The 18,719-nt window shown below is 44.6% G+C and overlaps 1 pseudogene; it reads right to left on the reverse strand.

Annotated features, from left to right (window-relative positions):
- LOC129563893 (protein fem-1 homolog A-like) overlaps positions 1-13,840 on the reverse strand; it is a 247,313-nt pseudogene extending 233,473 nt beyond the window's left edge.
- Between the last annotated feature and the right edge of the window lie 4,879 nt (positions 13,841-18,719).

The following is an 18,719-nucleotide window of genomic DNA, read 5'->3' on the forward strand; positions in this document are numbered from 1 at the left end:
AAGGGACTCTCAAGAGTCTTCTCCAGCACCACAGTTCAAAAGCATCAATTCTTCGGCGATCAGCTTTCTTCACAGTCCAACTCTCACATCCATACATGACCACGGGAAAACCCATAGCCTTGACTAGACGGACCTTGGTTGGCAAAGTAATGTCTCTGCTTTTTAATATGCCATCTAGGCTGGTCATAACTTTCCTTCCAAGGAGTAAGCATCTTTTAATTTCATGGGTGCAATCAGCATCTGCAGTGATTTTGGAGCCCCAAAAAATAAAGTCTGACACAGTTTCCACTGTTTCCCCATCTATTTCCCATGAAGTGATGGGACCAGATGCCATGATCTTCCTTTTCTGAACATTGAGCTTCAAGCCAACCTTTTCACTCTCCTCTTTTACTTTCATCAAGAGGCTTTTGAGTTCCTCTTCACTTTCTGCCATAAGGGTGGTGTCATCTGCATATCTGAGGTTGTTGATATTTCTCCCAGAAATCTTGATTCCAGCTTGTGCTTCTTCCAGCCCAACGTTCCTCATGATGTACACTGCATAGAAGTTAAATAAGCAGGGTGACAATATACAACCTTGATGTTCTCCTTTTCCTATTTGGAACCAGTCTGTTGTTCCATGTACAGTTCTGACTCTTGCTTCCTGACCTGCATACAGGTTTCTCAAGAGGCAGGTCAGGTGGTCTGGGATTCCCATCTCTTTCAGAATGTTCCACAGTTTATTCTGATCCACACAGTCAAAGGCCTCGGCATAGTCAATGAAGCAGAAATAGATGTTTTTCTGGAACTCTCTTGCTTTTTCGATGATCCAGCGGATGTTGGCAATTTGATCTCTGGTGCCTCTGCCTTTTCTAAACCCTGCTTGAACATCTGGAAGTTCACGATTCACATATTGCTGAACCTTGCTTGGATAATTTTGAGCATGACTTTACTAGCATGTGAGATGAGTGCAGTTGTGTGGTAGTTTGAGCATTCTTTGGCATTGCCTTTCTTTGGGATTGGAATGAAGACTGACGTTTTCCAGTCCTGTGGACATTGCTGCGGAGAAGGCAATGGCAAGCCACTCCAGTACTATTGTCTAGAAAATCCCATGGATGGAGGAGCCTGGTAGGCTGCAGTCCGTGGGGTCGCTAAGGGTCGGACACGACTGAGCGACTTCACTTTCACTTTTCACTTTCACACATTGGAGAAGGAAATGGCAACCCACTCCAGTGTTCTTGCCTGGAGAATCCCAGGGACGGGGGAGCCTGGTGGGCTGCCATCTATGGGGTCACACAGAGTCGGACACGACTGAAGTGACTTAGCAGCAGGACATTGCTGAGTTTTCCAAATGTGCTGGCATATTGAGTACAGCACTTTCACAGCATCATCTTTCAGGATTTGAAATAGCTGAATTGGAATTCCATCACCTCCACTAGCTTTGTTCATCGTGATGCTCTCTAAGGCCCACTTGACTTCACATACCAAGATGTCTGGTTCCAGGTGAGTGATCACACCATCGTGGTTATCTTCGTTGTGAAGATCTTTTTTGTACAGTTCTTCTGTGTATTTCTTGCCACCTCTTCTTAATATCTTCTGCTTCTGTTAGGTCCATATCATTTCTGTCCTTTATCGAGCCTATTTTTGCATGAAATGTTCCCTTGATATCTCTAATTTTCTTGAAAAGGTCTCTTGTTTTTCCTTTTCTGTTGTTTTCCTCTATTTCTTTGCATTGATCACTGAGGAAGGCTTTCGTATCTCTCCTTGCTATTCTTTGGAACTCTGCATTCAGATGCTTATATCTTTCCTTTCCTCCTTTACTTTTCACTTCTCTTCTTTTCACAGCTATTTGTAAGGCCTCCTCAGACAGCCATTTTGCTTTTTTGCATTTCTTTTTCATGGGGATGGTCTTGGTCCCTGTCTCCTGTACAATGTCACGAACCTCCGTCCAGAGTTCATCAGGCACTCTATCAGATCTAGTCCCTTAAGTCTATTTTGCACTTCCACTGTATAATCATAAGGGATTTGATTTAGGTCATATCTGAATGATCTAGTGGTTTTCCCTACTTTCTTCAATTTAAGCCTGAATTTGGCAATAAGGAGTTCATGATCAGAGCCACAGTCAGCTCCTGGTCTTGTTTTCGCTAACTGTATACAGCTTCTCCATCTTTGGCTGCAAAGAATATAATCAATCTGATTTTGGTGTTGACCATCTGGTGACGTCCATGTGTAGAGTCTTCTCTTGTGTTGTTGGAAGAGGGTGTTTGCTATGACCAGTGCGTTCTCTTGACAAAACTCTATTAGCCTTTGCCCTGCTTCATTCCGTGCTCCAAGGCCAAATTTGCCTGTTACTCCAGGTGTTTCTTGACTTCCTACTTTTGCATTCCAGTCCCCTATAATAAAAGGACATCTTTTTGGGGTGTTAGTTCTAAAAGGTCTTGTAGTTCTTCATAGAACCGTTCAACTTCGGCTTCTTCAGTGTTACTGGTTGGGGCATAGGCCTGGATTACTCTAATATTGAATGGTTTTCCTTGGAAATGAACAGAAATTATTCTGTCATTTTAAAGATTGCATCCAAGTACTGCATTTCGGACTCTTTTGTTGACCATGATGGCTACTCCATTTCTTCTAAGGGATTCCTGCCCACAGTAGGAGATATAATGGTCATCTGAGTTAAATTCACCCATTCCAGTCCATTTTAGTTCACCGATTCCTAGAATGTCGACGTTCACTCTTGCCATCTCCTGTTTGACCACTTCCAATTTGCCTTGATTCATGGACCTAACATTCCAGGTTCCTATGCAATATTGCTCTTTACAGCACCGGACCTTGCTTCTATCACCAGTCACATCCACAACTGTGTATTGTTTTTGCTTTGGCTCCATCCCTTCATTCTTTCTGGAGTTATTTATCCACTGATCTCCAGTAGCATATTGGGCACCTACCGACCTGGGGAATTCCTCATTCAGTATCCTATCATTTTGCCTTTTGATACTGTTCATGGGGTTCTCAAGGCAAGGATACTCAAGTGTTTTGCCATTCCGTTCTCCAGTGGACCACATTCTGTCAGACCTCTCCACCATGACCAGTCCATCTTGGGTGTCCCCACACGGCATGGCTTAGTTTCATTGAGTTAGACAAGGTTGTGGTCCGTGTGATCAGATCGACTAGTTTTCTGTGATTATGATTTCAGTGTACCTGCCCTCTGATGCCCTCTCGCAATACCTACCATCTTATTTGGGTTTCTCTTACCTTGGTTGTCGGGTATCTCTTCACAGCTGCTCCAGCAAAGCACAGCCGCTGCACCTTACCTTGGACGAGGGGTATCTCCTGACGGTCGCCCCTCCTAACCTTGAACGTGGGGTAGCTCCTCTCGGTCCACCTGCACCTGCACAGCTGCTGCCACTTGGACATGGGGTTTTTCCTCTCAGTCACCGGCCCTGACCTCGGGCGAGGGGTAGCTGATAGATAGAGTGCCTGATGAACTATGGATGGAGGTTCGTGACATTGTACAGGAGGCAGGGACCAAGACCATTCCCATGGAAAATAAATACAAAAAAACAAAATGGCTGTCTGAGGAGGCCTTACAAATAGCTGTGAAAAGAAGAGAAGCAAAAAGCAAAGGATAAAAGGAAAGATACATCCATTTGAATGCAGAGTTCCAAAGAATAACAAGGAGAGATAAGAAAGCCTTCCTCAGCGATCAATGAAAAGAAATAGAGGAAAACAACAGAATAGGAGAAACAAGAGATCTCTTCAAGAAAATTAGAGATACCAAGGGAATATTTCATGCAAAGATGGGCTCAATAAAGGATAGAAATGGTAGGGACCTAACAGAAGCAGAAGATATTAAGAAGAAGTGGCAAGAATACAAAGAAAAACTATACAAAAAAGATCTTCACAACCAAGATAACCATGATGATGTGATCACTCACCTAGAGACAGACATCTTGGAATGTGAAGTCAAGTGGGCCTTAGAAAGCATCACTACGAACAAAGCTAGTGGAGGTGATGGAATCCCAACTGAGCTATTTGAAATCCTGAAAGATGATGCTGTGAAAGTGCTGTACTCAATATGCCAGCACATTTGGAAAACTCAGCAGTGGCCACAGGATTGGAAAAGGTCAGTCTTCATACCAATCCCAAAGAAAGGCAATGCCAAAGAATGCTCAAACTACCGCACAATTGCACTCATCTCACACGCTAGTAACATCATGCTCAAAATTCTTCAAGCCAGGCTTCAGCAATACGTGAACCGTGAACTTCCAGATGTTCAAGCAGGTTTTAGAAAAGGCAGAGGCACCAGAGATCAAATTGCCAGCATCCGCTGGATCATCGAAAAAGCAAGAGAGTTCCAGAAAAACATCTATTTCTGCTTCGTTGACTATGCCAAAGCCTTTGACTGTGTGGATCACAATAAACTGTGGAACATTCTGAAAGAGATGGGCATCCCAGACCACCTGACCTGCCTCTTGAGAAACCTGTATGCAGGTCAGGAAGCAACAGTTAGAACTGGACATGGAACAACAGGCTGTTTCCAAATAGGGAAAGGAGTACGTCAAGGTTGTATATTGTCACCCTGCTTATTTAACTTCTGTGCAGAGTACATCATGAGGAACGCTGGGCTGGAAGAAGCACAAGCTGGAATCAAGATTTCTGGGAGAAATATCAATCACTTCAGATATTCAGATGACACCACCCTTATGGCAGAAAGTGAAGAGGAACTCAAAAGCCTCTTGACGAAGGTGAAAGAGGAGAGTGAAAAAGTTGGCTTGAAGCTCAACATTCAGAAAACGGAGATCATGGCATCTGGTCCCATCACTTCTTGGGAAATAGATGGGGAAATAGTGGAAATAGTGACAGACTTTATTTTGGGGGGCTCCAAAATCACTGCAGATGCTGATTGCAGCCATGAAATTAAAAGACACTTGGAGGGACTGATGCTAAAGCTGAAACTGCAATACTTTGGCCACCTCATGCGACGAGTTGACTCACTGGAAAAGACTCTGATGCTGGGAAAGGTTGGGGGCGGGAGGAGAAGGGGACGACAGAGAATGAGATGGCTGGATGGCATCACCGACTCTGTGGACGAGTTTGAGTGTACTCCGGGAGTTGGTCATGGACAGGGAGGCCTGGTGTGCTGTGATTCATGGGGTCGCGGAGAGTCGGACACGACTGAGCGACTGAACTGAACTGAACTGAACTGAACTCCTTGGAAGGAAAGTTATGACCAACCTAGATAGCAAGGTCCGTCTATTTAAGGCTATGGTTTTTCCAGTGGTCATGGATGGATGTGAGAGTTGGACTGTGAAGAAAGCTGATCGCCGAAGAATTGATGCTTTTGAAATGTGGTGTTGGAGAAGACTCTTGAGAGTCCCTTGGTCTGCAAGGAGATCCAACCAGTCCATTCTAAAGGAGATCATTCCTGGGTGTTCATTGGAAGGACTGATGCTAAAGCTGAAACTCCAATACTTTGGCCACCTCATGCGATGAGTTGACTCACTGGAAAAGACTCTGATGCTGGGAGGGGTTGGGGGCAGGAGGAGACGGGAACGACAGAGAATGAGATGGCTGGATGGCATCACCGACTCTGTGGACATGAGTTTGAGTGAACTTCGGGAGTTGGTGATGGACAGGGAAGTCTGGCATGCTGTGGTTCATGTGGTCGCAAATAGTCGGACACGACTGAGTGACTGAACTGAAGTGAATTGAACTGAACCGTCTTGCTAGGGCTTCTCTTTTGCCCTTGGACGTGGGGTATCTCATCACAGCCACTCCAGCACCTACTGTCTTGCTGGGGTTTCTCTGACCTTGGACATGTGGTATCTCCAAGGGTATTTCCACCATTAGACTTCATTTAACCTTATTTACTTCCTCAGAAGTAATTCCCTGGTGACTCAGAAGATAAAAAGTCTACTTGCAATGAGGGAGAACCAGGTTCGATCCCTGGGTCAGGAAGATCCCCTGGAGAAATAAATGGCAGCCCACTCCAGTATTCTTGCCTGGAAAATCCCATGGACAGAGGAGCCTGGCAGGCTACAGTCCATGGGGTCGCAAAGAGGTGGACATGACTGAAGCAACTTCATTTCACTTCACTTCTTCAAAGGCCCCACCTCCGTTTTAGTACTTTAAATGTATCCTGCCATTCTCTTCTGGCCTGCAGAATTTCTGCTGAAAGATCAGCTGTTAATCATATGGAGTTTCCCTTGCATGTTACTTGTTGCTTTTCCCTTGCTGCTTTTAATATTCTTTGTGTTTAGTCTTTGTTAGTTTGATTAGTATTTGTCTTGGCATGTTTCTCCTTGGGTTTGTGCTGTATGGGACTCTGTGCTTCTTGGACTTGATTGACTATTTCCTTTCCCATGTTGGGGAAACTTTTTAAAATTTATTTTAATTGGAGGCTAATTAATTTACAATATTGTGGGGGTTTTTTGCCATACATTCACATGAATCAGCCATGGGTGTACATGTGTTTCCCATCCTGACCCTCCTTCCCACCTCCCTCCCCATCCCATCCCTCAGCGTCATCTCAGTGCACCAGCCCTGAGCACCCTGTCTCATGCATCAAACCTGGACTGGTGATGTATTTCACATATGATAATATACATATTTCAATGCTATTGTCTCAAATCATCCCACCTTCACCTTCTCCCAGAGTCCAAAAGTCTGTTCTTTACATGTGTGTCTCTTTTGCTGTCTCGCCTATAGGGTCATTGTTACCATCTTTCTAAATTCCGTATATATGCATTAATACACTGTATTGGTGTTTTTCTTTCTGCCTTACTTCACTCTGTTTCATCCACCTTGTTAGAACTGATTCAAATGCATTCTTTTTGATAGATGAGTAATATTCCATTGTGTATAAGTACCACAGCTTTCTTACTCATTATAATCTCTTCAAAAATTTTCTCAGACCCTTTCTTTTTCTCTTCTTCTTCTGGGACTCCTATAATTTGAATTTTAGTGCATTTTGTCTCAGACGTCTTTGAGACTAGCCTCAGTTCTTTTCATTCTTGTTCCTTTATTCTGCTCTTTGGCAGCTATTTCCACCATTCTATCTTCCACCTCACTTATCCATTCTTCCGCCTCAGTATTCTGCTACTGATTCCTTCTAGAATATTTTTAATTTCAGTAATTGTGTTGTTCATCTCTGTTTATTCTTTATTTCTTCTAGGTCCTTGTTCAGTTCAGTTCAGTTCAGTCGCTCATTCGTGTCTGACTCTTTGTGACCCCATGAAATACAGCACGCCAGGCCTCCCTGTCCATCACCAACTCCCGGAGTTCACTCAAACTCATGTTCATCGAGTCAGTAATGCCATCCAGCCATCTCATTCTCTGTTGTCCCCTTCTCCTGCCCCCAATCCCTCCCAGCATCAGAGTCTTTTCCAGTGAGTCAGCTCGTCGCATGAGGTAGCCAAAGTATTGGAGCTTCAGCTTTAGCATCAGTCCTTCCAATGAACACCCAGGACTGATCTCCTTTAGAATGGCCTGGTTGGTTAAATATGCCAATTGACTCTTGCATTTTCTCCATTCTATTTTCGAGGTTTTAGATCATGTTTACTATCAGTACTCTGAATTCTTTTTCAGGTAGTTTGCCTGTTTCCTCTTTGTTTATTTGGTCTTGTGTGTTTCTAGCTTGTTCCTTCATTTGCACAATATTTCTCTGATTTTTTCATTTTTTTGACTTACTGTGTTTGGTGTCTACTTTTCCCAGTCTTCAGGATCAAATTCCTTCTTCCTTTTGGTTTCTGTCCTTGGTGGGTAAGGTTGGTCCACTGATTGTGTAGGCCTTGTGTTGGGTGTGACTTGTGCTTGCTTTCTGGTGGGAGGAGCTGAGGGTTTTTTTTCCTTCTGATGTGCAGAGTGTGTGAGGTCATAATCCTGTCTGCTCATGATTTGGTTTGTGTTTTTGGTTTGTTTTTTGTTTGTTGTCTGGATGAGGCATCCTTCACAGGGTGCTACTGGTGGTTGGGTGATGCCGGGTCTTGTATTCAAGTGGTTTCGTGTGAGTTCTCACTATTTGATACTCCCTAGGGTTAGTTCTCTGGTAGTCTAGAGTCTTGGAGTCAGTGCTCCCACTCCAAAGTCTTGATCTCTGGTCAGGAATGAAGATTCCACAAGTGGTTTGTTATGGCATTAAGTGAGATTAAAACAAATACCCCAAAATGAGAAACCAAAGATGAACCTCAGACAAATGGCAGTTACAAAATCAGGCAAATGATAATTAAAATAATGGAATATATACATGTACATATACACCCATAAGCAAAGTCAAAACAGTCCAACTAAAATAAAGTTAATGTATGGCAAAACCAATATTATATTTTAAAGTAAAAAAAAAAAAAGTACAGTAGATTGACCCAGCGAACAAAGGAAATCAAATATCATATTTACCAGTTAAAAACAGAACTAACTAAAGCACAAACCAGAAAACAAAAGTAAAGCAAGGTGCCAAGTGGGGAATAAAGCAATGAAAAGAAAACTAACAAATATGTTGTGAGGAAAGGAATGAAAGTAAAGAAAGGAAGAATAGATATGCAAAGTTAAATAGAGGTAGAAAAAAGCAATTTATATACACTAAAGATTAACTGCAAGGGGAAACAAACAGTAGGAAAATCAAACAAGCGAATAAATGTATAGAAAATAATAATAGGTTTAAAAATTAAAATTAAAAGAAGAGAAAAGAAAGAAAGAAAATGGAAAACTCCACAGAACTGCAAAAGCCCAACATAGAGGCAGAGGGTTTATAACAACAATTAAATTGTGATTGAGGGGGGAAAAGAGCTCAAAGTCTTAGTTAGGTTTTATAGTGTCAATACAATTGACAACTATAATGCGGGGGAAGGAAAACAAAAATAGAAAAAAAAATCTAAAAGGATATATAGAACAAGTCAAAACATAAGAATAATAAATGCTTTTCTTGAGTCACTGTTGTCAGAGTCCTTTCCCTTGCTGGGAGTCACGGTCCACCTCGCCTCCCTAGGATGCCCTCCCACTCTGTGCTGATCTCTGGACCTGCTGTGGGGGCAGCTCAGATTCTAGTCTGGCCCTACTCCTGTGTGTTCTTGTCTCCAGTGTCCACAGCTATTAGAACTAGTGTGTTTTCTTTTGTGGAAACTCTCCATGTCCTTTTCTATATTTTATAGACACAGTCTGACGGGTTGTTCATGTGGATTTAATCTGCAGCTTGTACAGTTGGTGGGAAGGTTTTGAGTCTTCTTCCTTAGCCGCACTGCCCTTGGGTTTCAATTGTGGTTTTATTTCCACTTCTGCATGTGGGTCATCCACTGGGAATTGCTCCTGAGGCTGCCCTGGAGGATTTGGGTTTGCCTCTGTGAGGGCCAGGTGTGGAGGTGGTGCAGCTGCTTGAGTCACAGAGGTTCTGGCAGCACCAGGTACTCAGGGGAGTTGGCAGCTAGGGCAGCAGCAAATATAGTGCTCTAGAAGGCTATGGAAACCAGTGTTGGCCAATACGCTCCAGCATTCTTGCCTGGAGAACCCCCTGACAGAGAAGCCTGGCAGCCACAGTCTACAGGGCCACAAAGAGTTGGACATGACTGAAGCAACCCTGCGTGCATAGATGCAAGATTTTTTTTTCTGCCTGTGGCAGTTTTGCCTTTGTGAGCATTGAGCATGAATATGGCGCAGCTTCTTGGCTTGCGGGGACCCTGGCGGTGCAAAGCGTGGAGGGACACGGACTGCCTCTGCCCCCAGGAGTTCTGGCCCTATCAGAGTCTTTTTTCGAGCCTCTTGTAGCTGGTGACCAGAAGGCCTCTTTGGTCAGTTTTTTCTGTAGCTCTGCCGGTTCAGGCACATAGAGGGCTCCCTTGCCTGCAGTCCTTCTCTGTTGTTTGGCACATCAGGCACATAGACGGGCACCCCGGCTGGGGTTCTACTCTATAGATCAGTCTGGGTGGGGTCCTACTCTGTCGTTCAGTGTGTTAGGTGTTTGATGGGCCACCTTCTCTATTGTTCAGCTGCTGGTGCTGGCGAGTGGGGAGAGAGAGGCTATGGTGGTGGCTCTACTCCCTATGCATGACTCAGCAGTATTGCCTTGCTTCCAAGGCTGCCCAGCTTTCCTCCACAGATATTTCCCACCACAATCTCCTCCTTCACATCCCCTTGATCTGTCTCTCTGTGGTCAACAGCAGCCCTCGTCCTTGGATTGCTCCACAAACCCTAAACTCCAGCTCCCAGCCGAGCACATTCCAGGGTACCTGCATCCCTGTCCGGGGTGTGTATGGCTGTGGCAAGGACTGTATAATTCTCATTCATTAGGCTGCCACAGATCAGCCGTTTCACTTCAGCCTTAAAGGTTTCTCCTCTGACTCAGACAGTTGCCCCAACGTGGGGACTGGACCCCTGCTTCAGTTCCCCCACCCGCTGAGGGCAGGTCCAGTCCTACTAGCACTTCTGTTTCTCCCTCTAGTTCCTTCATCCTACCGGGTTTTGCGTGGTTCTCTGTATTCTTTCCTGCTGGTCAGGTACTCCTGTCCACTCTCAGCTGGTGTTCTGCGTTCACTACTGTGTCTGAAGGTGTATTCCTGATATATCCATGGAGAGAGATCTCCACGTCCACCCACTCCTCTGCCATCTTGTTCTCCTCTTTTCACTTTTGATATCTAGTGTTGATAAAATGTGAAACATCTATAGTGTTCTGTATCATATAAAACAATATGGATTAAGGTACTGACAGATAATTCCTCTTGTAAACAGATGACATAAACTTACAGTATCAATAAATACAGGTCGGTACTGTGAATGTATCTTCTGTTCCTTATGGATTTTTTTTGGGGGGGCACACTGCCTTGTTTCTTTATTCTAGGCTTCTGGAGGGACAGTGATGGCATTCCCTGCCTTGACAGAAGGCAACACCTGGTCTTGTAAATAAAGACTCTAATAACACTGCAAATCTTAATGAGACTTAGTTCCCTTGGAGGGACAGAACATTTAGGCACCCACTGTGGCTTCTGGAGTCTTCTGGGTAGCTGCCCTGAGACAAGGCTGCAGGAGAAGCACAGGGTGGGAATGGCCTCTTTCTTGAGCTGTAGCGGCTCCAGTCCCTTTCTGTTCCTCACTGCTTTCCCAACAGGCCAAAACCACTCTCCTGCTGGCGGTCAGGGCACATGGAGGATACCCCCCCACAACAGACAGTCTCTCAGGGGCGGGTTCTCTAGAAGGAGCACTTGATCGCCCTCCCCACCCCCAGTGATGGGAGACCAAGATTTTGTACCACTGTATTCGACAACCTGTTCCAGACATCTACCATCTTATCTATCTGGCTCAGTGGGTTAATGGTGTGTCAATACTTGGAATTATCTCAGGGTCACCTGGATCCTGGTTTCCAAGCATCTAAAAAGCGGCTACAGACACTTGGGTTGTTAACCACACACCTGTGACCACTTGCGTGATTTGTGAGGCAGAGGTGACCTGCAGTTTGAACTAAAAAATTGTGAAAATCAAACTCCAAAGCAACCAAGCTATGAATAGCTCTTGTTGAGTCAGAAATGGCTGGCATGCCCAGCTCCTTTGGTATTTGGCCTGCTCCTCCTTTGTAAAACGACTTCTCTTTCTAGTGAGAATGGGAAGTAGGGCAGCCCAAGTAAAAGGCAAAAGGGTGAAGTGTTCAGAAATGTATGGTCACCCTCGTTTGTGTGACAGTTACCTCATGAACTTGTCACAAAATATAGCTCACTCTTGCTGGCCAAGGCTGTCTTAGGCAAGATAAAACCCTTGTTGCGTGAAAAGTCTTAGGGAGCCTGACAGCAAAATCTATTTTTTTAAAGTGTAGGGCAGCAAAACCTCCTGCAAAACAGCTGTGAGCTGCCCGTGCCTAAGCGTGACAGTCGCATCTAATTCTTTGGGACACCATGGACTGTAGCCCACCAAGCTCCTCTCTCCATGGTATTCTCCAGGCAAGAATACTGGAGTGAGTGGCCATTCCTTTCTCCAGGGGATCTTCCCGACACAGAGATCAAACTCACATCTCTTGTGTCTCTTGCATTGAAGGTATATTCTTTACCACAGAGCCACCTGGTGAGCTCTAACTCCCCTCCCCCAGGTAAATAAACAGAGCACCAAATCTCAAAAGCTACCCAAGGTGCTGGTGACTTGGGCACAGAGAGCTGGACCCACAGCAGGGCAGAAGGAACAGGTGAGAATGTGCTGGAAAGGTGGATTATCCCACTTTGCCCTCTCAGGGACCCCAGTTCTAACACTGCCCTGGGTGGCTGGGTCTATCCTGTCTGATATGTCAGAGGTAGAGGCTGAATCCAACTCTCAGCTTCTACATGTGTTTCTAGTAGGGGAGGAAGGCGATGGATTCACTCTCTCTGCCCCAGGTCAGAGGCAAGATTCTCTGAAACTCAGGCAGACGGGACGTGTGGGACATTGAGCATCTTCTTGTGGAGAATGATTGCAGGGACTCTTATAGAAAGTCAGTTCTCTGAGCACTTGGTCTGGAAGCTTCTACCACCAACAGCTCATTGATTCTTGTCCCCTCTCCCTGATGCGGGGAGGGCGCCATGGAGGCCCATGAGCTCTTTCCTGGTTTCCAGCCACCACAAGTGTTCCCCAGAGAGGGCGGAGACAGGTGTGGGCCCCGCCTATCCCGGCCTTTCCTCTCCCACCTGTTTCCATTTCCCTGCAGCTGGATGAAAGCTTCCAGTTCTTAGGGAGTGAAGCACTTGTATGGGATCTTGTTCTTGTCCAGGGTGCAAGTTGCAATGCACTAGAGGGTCACATAGTTGAAGGGCTGAATGGTGCTCTTGGCCAGCAGCTTCTCATGCAGCAGCTCGTAGACTGTCTTCTTGAAAGCTCTGATGGCTTCCATGTGGGCCCCAGCCTCTATCAGGGCATTCGTGATCCCTAGGCAGTTGTTCTGCTTTGCAATGTGCACTGGCATGTTGTTGTCATAGTCCCAGCTGTCAGGGTCAGCCCCACAGTCGAGGGTACCTTGACCACCTGGAGGGAAGGGAATCTGCCCACCTAGAAGTGGCCCTCGTTACTGGTCTGGGTTCACTGCCATGTGCAGGAGTAAAGCCATTCTGGCTGTGATTCTTGCGGGCTCACCAAAGCCCCCAAGCGGAGCAGGCTCCGCACCACGTTCAGGTGATCAGCTGCCGAGGCGGCCCACGGCAGCTGCGCGCCCTCGATGCTCTCGTCATTGAAGTTAATGGAGCCTCTAGCATCCATGCTGGCGCCGCTCCAGTCCACCGGATACTCAACCTCATCTAGGTGGCTGCAATGGGAGGTGATGACAAGCAGTGTCCCTACCTTAACCCCCAACCCCTGTCCCCCGCTGACCAACTAGCCTGTCAGCTCGGCCTACTCCTCCCTGCTCTGGCTGCTAGGCAGCCTCTGAAGCATCTGAAGTTTGTCAACATGGACTGTGTTGTATACGGTGGGGTAGACGTCTACCATTTGGACCTCTGCCAGGATATGGGCGGGCCGCCTGAAAGGTTGAGGGGACAGGGGACCGAGGATAAGAGCCCAGAGGGGCAGGCTGCAAATTTCACCATCTCTCCCGCTGCCATCCTAGGTGTGTCTCCTTGTGAATTTTCTTAATAACATATTTTTCTCTGGCTTACCTTAAGAATACAGTATTTAAGGGCTTCCCTGGTGGCTCAGTGGTAAAGAATCTGCCTGGCAATTCAGGAGTGACTGGTTCCATCCCTGATCTGAGAATATCCCACGTGTTGCAGAGCAAATAAACCCGCATGTGCCACATCTATTGAGCCAGCTTTCTAGAGCCTCAGAGCTTCAACGACTGAGCCTACACACTCTGGAAGCTGTGATCCACAACAACAGAAGCCACCACAATGAGAAGGGTGCGGCCCGCCGCTAGAGAGTAGACCCCGCTCATCCCAACTAGAGAACACCCCCATGCAGCAACAAAGACTTGGCACAGCCCCCTGAACACAAAACAAAGAAAATAATTTTAAAAAAAAGAATACAGTATATAAGGCATGTGTGGATGTGCACTGTCAGTTGTGTCTGACCCTTTGTGGTCCAACGGAGTGTAGCCTGCTAGGCTCCTCTGTCCATGAGATTTCCCAGGCAAGAATACTGGAGTGGCTTGCCATTTACTCCTCCAGGGGATCTTCCCCACCCAAGGATCAAACCCACGTATCTTGTTCGTCTCCTGCCCTGGCAGTCGGATTCTCTCCCACTACACCCAGGTAATGGATATAACATACAATATATATGTTAATCAACTGTTTATGTTAACCGTAAGGCTTCCAGTCAACAGTAGACTATTAGTAGTTATGTTTTGGAAGAGTCTAAAGTTATGCTTGGATTCTTGACTCAGAGGGGTGTTGGTGCCCCTAACCCCTACATTTTTCAAGGGTCAACAGAACTGTCATTGTTGCTTCCACGACCTAATACTTCACTGGGACAGTGTTTTGCATGCTTGTTCTAGTGATACTGGATAAAGACGAAAGGGAATTCTACCACTAAGGGACTGCCACGTGTAGAGAGATGACAGCAGAGTGTGCAATTCACTCCCCAACCCATCTCCCTATCCTCTCCCAGGTGTCCGAAGAGAAACAGCAGAGAATCCCTGGAGGACAAAGAGAAGTCATGGCCTTGATTAAGACTAAAATACGGCAGGTAGATTACGACAGTAAAGCATCAATACAATGACCCAGTATGGCCAGTGGAAAAAACTAGCAGGAGTTGTAGGCTCACTGTGAGTTACTGCCAATGGAATGTATGTTGCTCCGGTGGCCCTGGCCATTCAAGACTTTGTGGCTTTCTGGCTTACTTCACTCTGTATAATAGGCTCCAGTTTTATCCACCTCATTAGAACTGATGCAAATGTATCATTTTTAATGGCTGAGTAATATTCCATTGTGTAAATGTACCACACCTTTCTTATCCATTTGTCTGCAGATGGACATCTAGGTTGCTTCCATGTCCTGGCTATTATAAACAGTGCTGCGATGAACATTGGAGTACATGTGTCTCTTTCAGTTCTGGTTTCCTCAGTGTGTATGCCCAGGAGTGCGATTGCTGGGTCATACGGCAGTTCTATTACCAGTTTTTTAAGGAATCTCCACACTGTTCTCCATAGTGGCTGTACTAGTTAGCATTCCCACCAACAGTGTAAGAGGGTTCCCTTTTCTCCACACCCTGCTGCTGCTGCTGCTGCTGCTAAGTCACTTCAGTCGTGTCCGACTCTGTGTGACCCCATAGATGGAAGCCCACCAGGCTCCCCCGTCCCTGGGATTCTCCAGACAAAAACACTGGAGTGGCTTGCCATTGCCTTCTACACTCCACACCCTATCCATCATTTATTGCTTGTAGACTTTTGGATAACAGCCATTCTGACCGGCGTGAAATGGTACCTCGTAGTGGTTTTGATAGCAGAAGATATTAAGAAGAGGTGGCAAGATTACACAGAAGAACTGTACAAAAAAGAACTTCACGACCAAGATAGTCACGATAACGAGATCACTGACCTAGAGCCAGACATCTTGTAATGTGAAGTCAAGTGGGCCTTAGAAAGCATCACTACAAAAAAAGCTAGTGGAGGTGATGGAATGCCAGTTGAGCTATTTCAAATCTTGAAAGATGATGCTGTGAAAGTGCTGCACTCAATATGCCAGCACATTTGGAAAACTCAGCAGTGGCCACAGGACTGGAAAAGATCAGTCTTCATTCCAATCCCAAAGAAAGGCAATGCCAAAGAATGCTCAAACTACCGCACAATTGCACTCATCTCACACGCTAGTAAAGTCATGCTCAAAATCCTCCAAGCCAGCCTTCAGCAGTATGTGAACCATGAACTCCCAGATGTTCAAGCAGGTTTTAGAAAAGGCAGAGACACCAGAGATCAAATTGCCAACATCCGCTGGATCATGGAGAAAACAAGAGAGTTCCAGAAAAATATCTATTTCTGCTTCATTGACTATGCCAAAGCCTTTGACTGTGTGGATCACAATAAACTGTGGAACATTCTGAAAGAGATGGGAATCCCAGACCACCTGACCTGCCTCTTGAGAAACCTGTATGCAGGTCAGGAAGCAACAGTCAGAACTGTACATGGAACAACCGACTGGTTCCAAATAGGAAAAGGAGTGCGTCAAGGCTGTATATTGTCACCTTGCTTATTTAACTTCTATGCAGAGTACATCATGAGGAACCCTGGGCTGGAAGAAGCACAAGCTGGAATCAAGATTGCTGGGAGAAATATCAATCACCTCAGATATGCAGATGACATTACCCTTATGGCAGAAAGTGAAGAGGAACTCAAAAGCCTCTTGATGAAAGTGAAAGAGGAGAGTGAAAATGTTGGCTTGAAGCTCAACATTCGGAAAACAAAGATCATGGCATCTGGTCCCATCACTTCATGGGAAATAGATGGAAAAACAGTGGAAACAGTGTCAGACTTTATTTTTTTGGGCTCCAAAATCACTGCGGATGCTTATTCCAGCCATGAAATTAAAAGACGCTTACTCCTTGGAAGGAAAGTTATCACCAAACTTGATAGTATATTAAAAAGCAGACAAAAGAGTTGGACTGTGAAGAAAGCTGATTGCCGAAGAATTGATGCTTTTGAACTGTGGTGTTGGAGAAGACTCTTGAGAGTCCCTTGGACTGCAAGGAGATTCAACCAGTCCATTCTAAAGGAGATCAGTCCTGGGTGTTCATTGGAAGGACTGATGCTAAAGCTGAAACTGCAATACTTTGGCCACCTCATGCGACAAGTTGACTCACTGGAAAAGACTCTGATGCTGGGAAAGATTTGGGTGGGAGGAGAAGGGAACGACCAAGAATGAGATGGCTGGATGGCATCACCGTCTCTGTGGACATTAGTTTGAGTGAACTCCGGGAGTTGGTGATGGACAGGAAGGCCTGGCGTGCTGTGATTCATGGGACCGCGGAGAGTCAGACACGACTGAGCGACTGAACTGAACTGAGTGGTTTTGATTTGCATTTCTCTGATTATTAGTGGTGTTGAGCATCTTTTCGTGTGTTTGTTACCCATCTGTATGTCTTCTGTTGAGAAATGTCCACTTAGTTCTTTGGCCCATTTTTTGATTGGGTCGTTTATTTTTCTGGAATTGAGCTGCAGGTGTTGCTTGTATATTTTTGAGATTTATCTTTTGTCAGTTGCTTCATTTGCTATTATTTTCTCCCATTCTGAAGGCTGTCTTTTCACCTTGCTTATAGTTTCCTTTGCTGTGCAGAAGCTTTTAAATTTAATTAGGTCCCATTTGTTTACTTTTGCTTTTATTTCCAATATTCTGGGAGGTGGGTCATGGAGGATCCTGCTGTGATTTATGTCGGAGAGCGTTTTGCCTATGTTCTCCTCTAGGAGTTTTATAGTTTATGGTGTTACATTTAGATCTTTAATCCATTTTGAGTCTATTTTTGTGTATGGTGTTAGGGAGTGTTCTAGTTTCATTCTTTTACAAGTGGTTGACCAGTTTTCCCAGCACCACTTGTTAAAGAGATTGTCTTTTCTCCATTGAATATTCTTGCCTCCTTTGTAAAAGATAAGGTTTCTATAGGTGCGTGGATTTGACTCTGGGCTTTCTATTTTGTTCAATTGATCTGTATTTTTGTCTTTATGCCAGTACCATACTGTCTTGATGACTGTGGCGTTATAGTAGAGCCTGAAATCAGTCAGGTTGATTCTGCCAGTTCCATTCTTCTTTCTCAAGATTGCTTTGGCTATTCAAGGTTTTTTGTATTTCCACACAAATTGTGAAATTATTTGTTCTAGCTCTGTGAAAAACACCATTGGTAGCTGATAGGGATTGCATTGAACCTGTAAATTACTTTGGGTAATATATTCATTTCTACAATATTTATTCTTCCAATCCACGAACACAGTATATTTCACCTTTTATTAGTGTCCTCTCTGATTTCTTTCACCAATGTTTTGTAGTTTTCTATATATAGGTCTTTTGTTTCTTTAGGTAGATATATTCCTAAGTATTTTATTTTTTTTCCTTGCAGAGTTGAATGGAATTGTTTCCATAATTTCTCTTTCTATTCTCTCATTATTAGTGTATAGAAATGCAAGTGATTTCTGTGTGTTGATTTTATATCCTGCAACTTTACTGCATTCATTGATTAGCTCTAATAATTTTCTGATAGAGTCTTTAGGGTTTTCTGTGTAGAGGATCATGTCATCTGCAAACAGTGAGAGATTTACTTCTTCTCTTCCAATCTGGATTCCTTTTATGTCTTTTTCTGCTGTTATTGCTGTGGCCAAAACTTCCAAAACTATGTTGAATAGTAGTGGTGATAGTGGGCACCCTTTTCTTATTCCTGACTTTAGGGGAAACGCTTTCAATTTTTTACCATTGAGGATAATGTTTGCTGTGGGTTTGTCATGTATAGCTTTTATTATGTTGACTAATGTTCCTTCTATTCCCGCTTTTTGGAGGGTTTTTTTTTTATCATAAACGCATGTTGAATTTTGTCAAAGGCTTTCTCTTTATCTATTGAGATAATCATATGGTTTTTATTTTTCGTTTTGTTAATGTGGTGTATTACATCGATTGATTTGCGGATATTGAAGAATACTTGTATCCTGGGATAAAGGCCACTTGGTCATGATGTATGATCTTTTTAATGTGTTTTTGAATTCTGATTGCTAGAATTTTGTTAAGGATTTTTGCATCTATGTTCACCAGTGATATTGACCTGTAGTTCTCTTTTTTTGTGGCATCTTTGTCAGGTTTTGGTATTAGGGTGATGGTTGCCTCATGCAATGAGTTTGGAAG

This window comes from Moschus berezovskii, chromosome X (assembly GCF_049115385.1).
Source record: "Moschus berezovskii isolate FMDL1 chromosome X, NW_MosBer_1.0, whole genome shotgun sequence".
Lineage (NCBI taxonomy): Eukaryota > Metazoa > Chordata > Mammalia > Artiodactyla > Moschidae > Moschus > Moschus berezovskii.